The sequence below is a fragment of the Lichenostomus cassidix genome, chromosome 24, assembly GCF_008360975.1.
Source record: "Lichenostomus cassidix isolate B80296 chromosome 24, HeHo_3.0, whole genome shotgun sequence".
NCBI classification, from domain to species: Eukaryota; Metazoa; Chordata; class Aves; order Passeriformes; family Meliphagidae; genus Lichenostomus; species Lichenostomus cassidix.
Genome location: NC_139504.1, coordinates 95,945 through 103,589, shown reverse-complemented (window position 1 = coordinate 103,589; position 7,645 = coordinate 95,945). Strand labels below are relative to the sequence as shown.

Sequence of the window (7,645 nt, the reverse complement as noted above, 5' to 3'; positions counted from 1 at the left end):
GGGGTGGGGGGGCGCGGCGGCGCTTCGCGCTGCGGCGCGGCGGCGGGAAGCGGGCGTTGTGAGTTGGGGGGGGGTACTCACGCCTGCTGATTGGCCGCGTGCCTCGCGCCCCTGCCTCCTATTGGCCTAGTTAGGGGACGGGGCGTCGCACCCCGTCTTCGGATTGGCTAGTGATGGCTGTGGAGTGCATATAATGGAGTTTGGGTAGGGCTGCGGCGTACGTACGGACGCGTGGAGTCCTGCCCTGGGGGTTTCCAGGGGCCCCTTTGGGCACCTGCGTGGCCCCAGCACCGCAAGGCTTCCGGCTGAGTGGCCCTGAGGCTTGGAGTGGAGGGAAGTTAGCCCCTTCCCCACTGCCCTGAGGTGGTTCCATCCGTGAGGGTCCCGGTTTGAGTAGCAGCAGTTGCTGCAGGTGGAAACTGTGGGCTTCACTGCTCTCCTGACACTGGTCTTGGTGAAAAAAACCCTGTTCCTGTCGTTTCGGGTGTGGTTGTAGCAAGCGGCTGCTTGCTCTTGTGGCTCTCTTGCTCCATGGGTGTTGGGTGTTGAGTTGACCCGTTTCCTCTCCTGTGCCCCAATTCCATTAAAAGTGAGTTAATACGGGTTTGTTAAATGGTTGAGTTGGAATGGAAGGACGAGGTCCTGGTGCTGTGCTTTTCAGAATTACTCGTCCTAAAGGGATGACTCACCTTCTTAGGCTTATTTCCCTGTACAAGAGCTATGTGTGGTCACCTTTTGCCTCTCAGCTGTACATTACAGAGCCTCAGATGGGCTCTTACAGGGTCTCTAAATTAGAATTTAGACTTGGTTTAGGCTGCTGACAGTAGTCATAGTCCTGAAGTGAAATGGAGGGCCAGTATTTGTCATGCACTTTTTGGTACCTCAGCATCAACCTGTCTAGTGTATCACTATATACTTACATATTTATGGTTCTTAAAGGCCTTTAAAGAATGATCAAGCACAAAGCTGGGTGTGTAAGATGCCTATCAGTATTTCCCTGTGAGTTTCAATGCGAATAGAGAGTATACTGAACTTTCGCTTTCTTCTGTTAGGTTTTTAATAATTCAGTTTTTTTTTCTTGTAGTTCAGTTAGAAGATGAGATGCTAATGAATCACCAGCTGAGTTTACAAGAGGATTCTTTGCATCTTTTGTGGAGACAATAAAGCAATTGGCAGTCTTGAGCCTTCTAATGCCTTCATTTCTAGAAAAAGTCATACAACAACGTGTATTGCTCTAGTCTGTCCTTAAATGGAAAACTTCTCTCCAAGATTGTGTTGGTCTTTGGCAATTTGCTACAGGGATGCTTCTCTTGTGTGAAACTAGACAGCTGTATTATCATGTTTATAGGATGAGATACCAGTGTAATTGTCATTAATATTGTCTGATAGAATAATTGACGATTTTAGAGAGAAATGTGTCTGTGGTATCACCTGTTCTCCTTAGATCCTTAGTGGTATCACCCTTAGTCCTACACTGCACAGAAAATCCCTGGCTGAGCACTCCTGGGATAAATTGCTCTGCAGTGAGTGGCCACTTTGAGTTTTTTTCTGACCAGCTGCAGCTGCTGGCTGTGTACACTGAATTCTAATGGACTTCTATGTGTAGCTAATTAAGGGGCTGGTTTTGTATGTTGAATTTTGTTTTGACTTAAACATCAGATTGGGCTATTTGCCACTTTTATCTCCAGCTAGTAAAACATGCAGTTGTGTCGTAGCCCTGAAATGGCTCTGTATGCCAGTCCCCACCTGAAGGTGCTGATAGTCCATTTGTTCCCTGGGCTTGTGCAGACCACCAGCTATTCTGAAGGTGCCAGCTTAAGAATGTGTTTTTGTGTGCAGAAACGTGATAGTTTTATTTTTTAAAATTTTAAGACAGGTGATTTAATTCAGAGGAGAGGTGCCAGGGGGGTGGGAGAGGCAGGGAGGAAGCAGCACCACCCACTTGTAGGAAGGAGAAGAATCCCCTCCAAATGATAATTCTTTTGGGAAGAGTTTACTGGAGGAGGAGAAGGGATGGAAGACAAAAGAGTAGCAGGAAGAACCTGGAGGGAATAGTTTGTTTTCTTTCAGTAAGCCCTAACAGTGCCTTCTTGAAGATTGTGTGGGCAGAACTGTACCACACACTGATACATTTATTTTCCTTTTTTGTCATCCTGTACTTTAAATGCATGCTTTCCCTGCTTCTTCACTTTATCAGACTTCTTCCTCTGTGATGTATAAACCAAATCCTTTAGGAAGGCAGGGTCACTGCCTCAAGCAGCTGGAGCCTGAGAACTGCAGTGTGTGATTTAACAGCCCATGATATCACAGGAACCTCAAAGGATGAAACATTGGGAAGACAACAACATGAAGAATGTGACCATGGATTTAGGAAGCTGAGGGTGGGAGGAAGAAGTCAGTTGCTGGAGTAGATATGTAGAGGTTGAACAAATGGGAAGAGAGGTGACTAAAGAAGAGATTTGCTTATGTAGAAGGTAATGAAGTTGACTCCCCACTGAGAGAGAGGACAGATAGTGTGAGAAACACTTCATTATACAAGAATTAGGACTCAATAGACATGTCCTTGGAACATCTCTGAGTAGGTATCTAAACCCAGCCTAGGCAGTCGCCAGGAGGATGTTAAGCCCTGCTCAGGCTGGATTGTCTCCTTTATTCTGTGGTAGAAATGGATTTTCAGCTACTTACCTGGTAAGTTGTGAGAGAACAGTCACATCAGAGTGTTGTGCTGTCTCCTTAAGTGCCTGGGCACTGTCCCTTTAGGAAAAGGACTGTAACATATGATGGGCACAGCACCAGAGGACTGGCTTTGAAGGTCTAAGAGATCTCTTCCAGCTCATTGTTGCTTTGATGATGGATGTGCCATAAGGATATGGATATAGATAGATTCATTATGCACAATTGCAGTAAAGAGTGAGTTGGTGTTTGGCTGAGCTCTTCTATTTATTATATGACTAAATAAATTGAAGCCATTTTTCCTTTTGTGGAAATAAATAATCCTTGCTGTCCCAGCCCTAGTATGATCTCCATTTTTAACTAAACATAATTAGTGTGGTTTTACATTACCTGATTGTTAACATTCACACAAAATGCACCAGAGCCGGAGTTCCTTGAAACAGTGTATGTCTGTGATGGATGGGAATGCAGAGGAAGACAGCAGTGACGGCAGTCCTGACTCAGTCCTCAATGAGGTTAGAAACCTTCTTGCTGCAATGAAAGCATGTTCCTGCTAAAGGATCTCAGGAAATGCATTGGCTCTGCCTTCTAGGCAAACTGGGATATTTAACTTAAGTGTGAGATAAAGCTTTTTGCAGACACATATGATGTTCCTTTTGAGCATAATAAATCTTTTTCATATTAAAAGCTGCAGGAAGACCCAGAGTTGTAAAACCCCTTTTGTACCAATTTTGCTGCCCTTGCGCATGGCTGGGGTGACACAGAGTTGTCAGTGAGCTCAGTCTTTGGAGGATTAAGCCAATAGTCCCTGCTGTTATTGCTGCAGGGAACCTCAGGCTGTGGTGAGGCTCTTTTACACTGGGGAGTAAATCACATTAGCTGGTTTATGCACTATTATTGTAAAGTGGGATCTCATTTGAGATACTGCAGTGGTTTTATGGCTCCCTGAGCAGGGAGGTGGACTTTTCCCCTTGCTCAGCTTTAATATTCCCCCTTTCTCATCCTGGAGAAGGGACAGAAATGAGCATTTGGCAGCCACTGGCTTGGATTTTTCAGCAGAATGCCCTTAGTGAGCCTCGCAGAGGTTGCTGCAGATGAAGTCCCTAGACATTTTGTCTCTGTATCTTCTTGAGTAGCTGCAGCATTGAAAGAAATTGTTATTCCTTAATAGCAGGTTTGCCAAGAAATTATTGGGGTTTTTTGTTTGTTTTTGGTGGTGCTTTTCTCTGACTTTCAGAGCTTTCCTTTAAAGCCCTAGGTGAGTTCACTGGGTTTAATGTGTGTTGAAAACACTTAAGACACCAAACATGAACCAGCAGTGACTGTGCTGTTTGTGGTTTTCTCTTGCAGCAGCATTCACTCCTGAGTGTTTGCGTGGAGGTCATGGATACACCCATGAGGGGCCACACATGGAGCTGTGGTGGCTCAGGGTGTCTGATGCTGAGGCAGAAAAGCTCACAAAGATATTGCTGTTGGATAGGGAATGAGGTACTTTGCACCTCTGAGCAGTGCTTTCCCATCCTCTGGAGCTGAATGCAGTGCACAGGGAAGATGCTGATTTAGTACCACAGCTCCAGAGAAAATACCATCCCACAGGAACAGGAGGGAGGGGTTGGAGAATGTTGCAGAGGTCAAAAGGAGGTTGTAAGCAAGATTTCTAAAAATTAAAACAAAAAAACAAAAAAAAACCAACTGTCAGACAATGCCACTGAGGTGCTTTCCAGGCATCAGGAGCAGCAGAGGAGAAGGTTTGTCATTAATGACATTTTCTGGATCGGCTGTAAAATGCAAAAACTAAAGAGAAAGGGCTGTAGGTAGGTCTGTGACAGCAGCAGGTCCCAGAAGGTGTTGAGAAAAGGAAGGTGAATATGAATGGTGTTCTGAGACAAATGTGTGTTGTCCTGAAGGGATAGTTAATTTACTTGCACAGCTCAGAATTAGCTAATATTCCACTAGAGGAGGTATTTCAAAGTCATGGGAGCTGTTCTGGTTCTTGGATCACATCGTGTTGTGTTGTGATTCGCACAATATATAATGACACACAGAGTTGTCACTGCCTCACCATTGCCATACTGGAGTGTTACTGGGCTATATTTGTACTTTTTGGTTATGCCTATTATGTTTCAGCTTGTGTCATCACTCAGAACGGATAGGGTGAGGCATGCCTGTTATTTGGGGAGGAAAATGCTGTCTCTGCAGTTACTGTAAATGCTTTAACATCTCACACTGGCATTGCTTCTTGCTCATGTGTGTGATGCTCATTGGGTTGTATGAAAGCATTGGGGTGCTGGCAGAATTTTGGGTGACTGTTGGGTGATATGTCTCATAATTGACTAATCTTTCAAATTCCAGAAAAGTAAAATTCCATTATTTTCAAGTTACTGAAGTACTTGCTCTGAGCATACAAAAAAAAAAAAAAGGAATACTGAATAATATTTGAGCCAGGCCTCTCATATTTATAGTGGAGAGAATACAGTTGTGACATACATAACACGTAAATTTAACATGAGTTTAAGCAAACTGTTTGGATTACTGTTTTGCTAACCTCTACATGGATTTTCATTACAAAATGGAGCCTAATTTGTTCTTACTGGGAAAAACTGAATATATCCTATCACAGCTTTTTTTATCTTTAATTATCTTTTTTTCTTTTAGGATTTCTGCAACTGAGTTTCAATTTCTATTACACAGATTCATATAGTAATCCCTTGGACATAGCAGAGCTTCCCGTTGAGATGCATGTCTTGATGTTTATTTAGCTTGTCTGAATATGTCTGATGTGTTTGATACAGTGAGAAAAATCAACAGCTGCAAAGGATAATCCATGGGCAAACTGTGGAGAGCAAGCAGAGAGTGCTCCCTGCATGCCAGCGGTCTGGCAATGCTTATGTCGAAAGTTTCACATTTATTTCTGCTCAACTACCAAAGCTGAGAGAAGACCACAGGGAAATGGTTAAAATTTCGAGATGCTGTGGCTGTCAGTTTCAGGGCTGTAATGGGTATTGAGAGCAGGATCTAGGGAAGGAAATCAGATTGTGCAGGATTAATGAGGAGGAGCATCCTATGAAGAACTAGTCAGCAAAGTTAGTTTGGTCTTTTGGTCATCAGTGTTGTAAAACTTGCTCAGGTGTTGGTGTTTCCTGGCAGTTCGGTTGTCAGTGGCTTTGGATCAGATCATGTTTCCCAGCTCCTGGCCTTGACTGCAGGGCTTGTTTCAGAGCTGCATTTCAACACTTGCTCCTGCCTCCTGCCGTTTTTATTGCCCGTACTTGGTACCTCTCTGTGACATGGCCTGTCTCCTCCTGCACTGTCTTCCCTCTCAGCATATCCATGTTTCCAGGGAAATGTGCTTTTCAGTGTGTTCTTATGATTACAGACATACTGAGGGAATGCATACCAGAGGCAGATCCTAGGATGAATTTGGAAGTACAGAAGTTGAAAGTGTCAGCAAATCCTGCAGCTCCTACTATTGTCCCTTACTGCTGCTCAGTTGGCTGGGCTGAACTGTTAATTTTCATTTCTGTCAAGAACAGTAATAACAGGACTGTTTATAGAATCTACAGCACTGGGCCACTGAATTTGGCTCAGCCTTGCTTTTTTCCCCCAAGATTTTAAATTAGTGCTAACTTTCAAAACCACGAAATGACTGTCCTCTGCTTTCCTTTCCAGCTTTTTGGTAGTTCTTTTTTCACAGATGAGTCTTAATACCCAGTTTTGTCTGTTAAAGACCCTGCCTGAACCCTTTGGTCTTCTTTGTACTCAGGTTGTAAGTTATCTGTGCCAAAACGATTGCTGGAGTGAGTCAGCATGTTCCTTCAGACCTTCAGTGTCTGCTTGTGGGGAAGGTCAGCAAAAAATTCTGCTACTTGTTGCAGCATATGGAATTAGCCTGAACTGTGCCTTTCCCTTAATTTAATTAGTAGTTAATGTAACAGCATTCTTTTTAACAGGGTAATTATATTTTTTTAAAATCAAACCATCCAAAATTGAAACCTCTAGTGTTTGTTTTTATTTTTCTAAGCAGTTGATAATTGATTAAATTACTGGGTATGGTTGGTGCAATTACCTGAATTGGCTCTTGGTAAATACTAGCAGTCTAGAAAAAGAGCTGTTGGGTATAAACCAGCGGAAGAATATCAACAGGATAGGTGTTAAATTTTGTGAAGAAGTTGTTCACAGTGTGTTACTGACATTAATGCTGTCATGTTTCACATGGGTAGAAGTATTATATACCTGATATACATATATACTTATATATTCATACAGTGGTGATCGTATACCTGATAAAATGAGTGAAGGAGGTCAGTGAATGAGGTAGGATTAGGTATGAGAAAATCCCTAAATTAATCCTTAATAACATAACAAGTAGCTAGGTGAAAGGTTCTGTTTAGGGATGGATGGTGTTTATTTACAGATCAGAGTTTGTGCGCACTTGGATATATAAATAATATTTATCTGTAAATTGCCCTGACTTTCCACTAGTGTTTATCACTCCTAAATGTTTGGTGCAGTTAATTTGTTCATACTAAGGGGATTTGAGTTCAAGCATTGAATGCTGGTACATGGATTTCATTTTAATTTTTCTCCTCAGTACTTTATGGGAATGTTTTGTATCAAGCAATATTAATGGAGATGAGATTTCTCTCCCTCTATTCCCATAACTGGAGAGGTTTGGATAGAAGAGAAAGTCAGAACAGTTCCTCAGTGTCTGCTTTTGTGGAGCCCGCGTGTGCTGGGTTGCCCAGCATGAGACAGCAAGTGTTAGCTCCAGTCACCAGTAATGGCATGACTTGGTGTCTAGCGATGCACAGAAATATCTTTCCCACTGTTTTTCTTTCTCTGTATGGAAGTAATATGATTTTTTTGCTCCATCACACCGTTCAGTGACATTCGCCGGAGACTTCCCTGCTGTGGTGATTTATCCATGCTGGCCAGACCTGGTGGAACAGTCAGTGCTCAGGTCTGCACAGCT

The 7,645-nt window shown here is 43.1% G+C and overlaps 1 protein-coding gene across 10 annotated transcripts in view; it reads left to right on the top strand.

The window, feature by feature from the left end:
- The window catches only part of PRDM10 (PR/SET domain 10), a 44,490-nt gene that overhangs the window by 868 nt on the left and 35,977 nt on the right, over positions 1 to 7,645 (top strand). For 3 of the 10 annotated variants that reach the window (XM_085082055.1, XM_085082054.1, XM_085082052.1), the window contains exon 2: positions 6,437 to 6,518. The exons of 5 other annotated variants lie outside the window; for them this stretch is intronic. The gene's annotated coding sequence lies outside the window, so the exon portion shown is untranslated. Of the gene's footprint in view, positions 1 to 117; positions 3,189 to 6,436; positions 6,519 to 6,552; positions 7,634 to 7,645 lie in introns of those variants that run through there. 2 more of the 10 variants (XM_085082050.1, XM_085082056.1) reach the window with 2 other exon arrangements.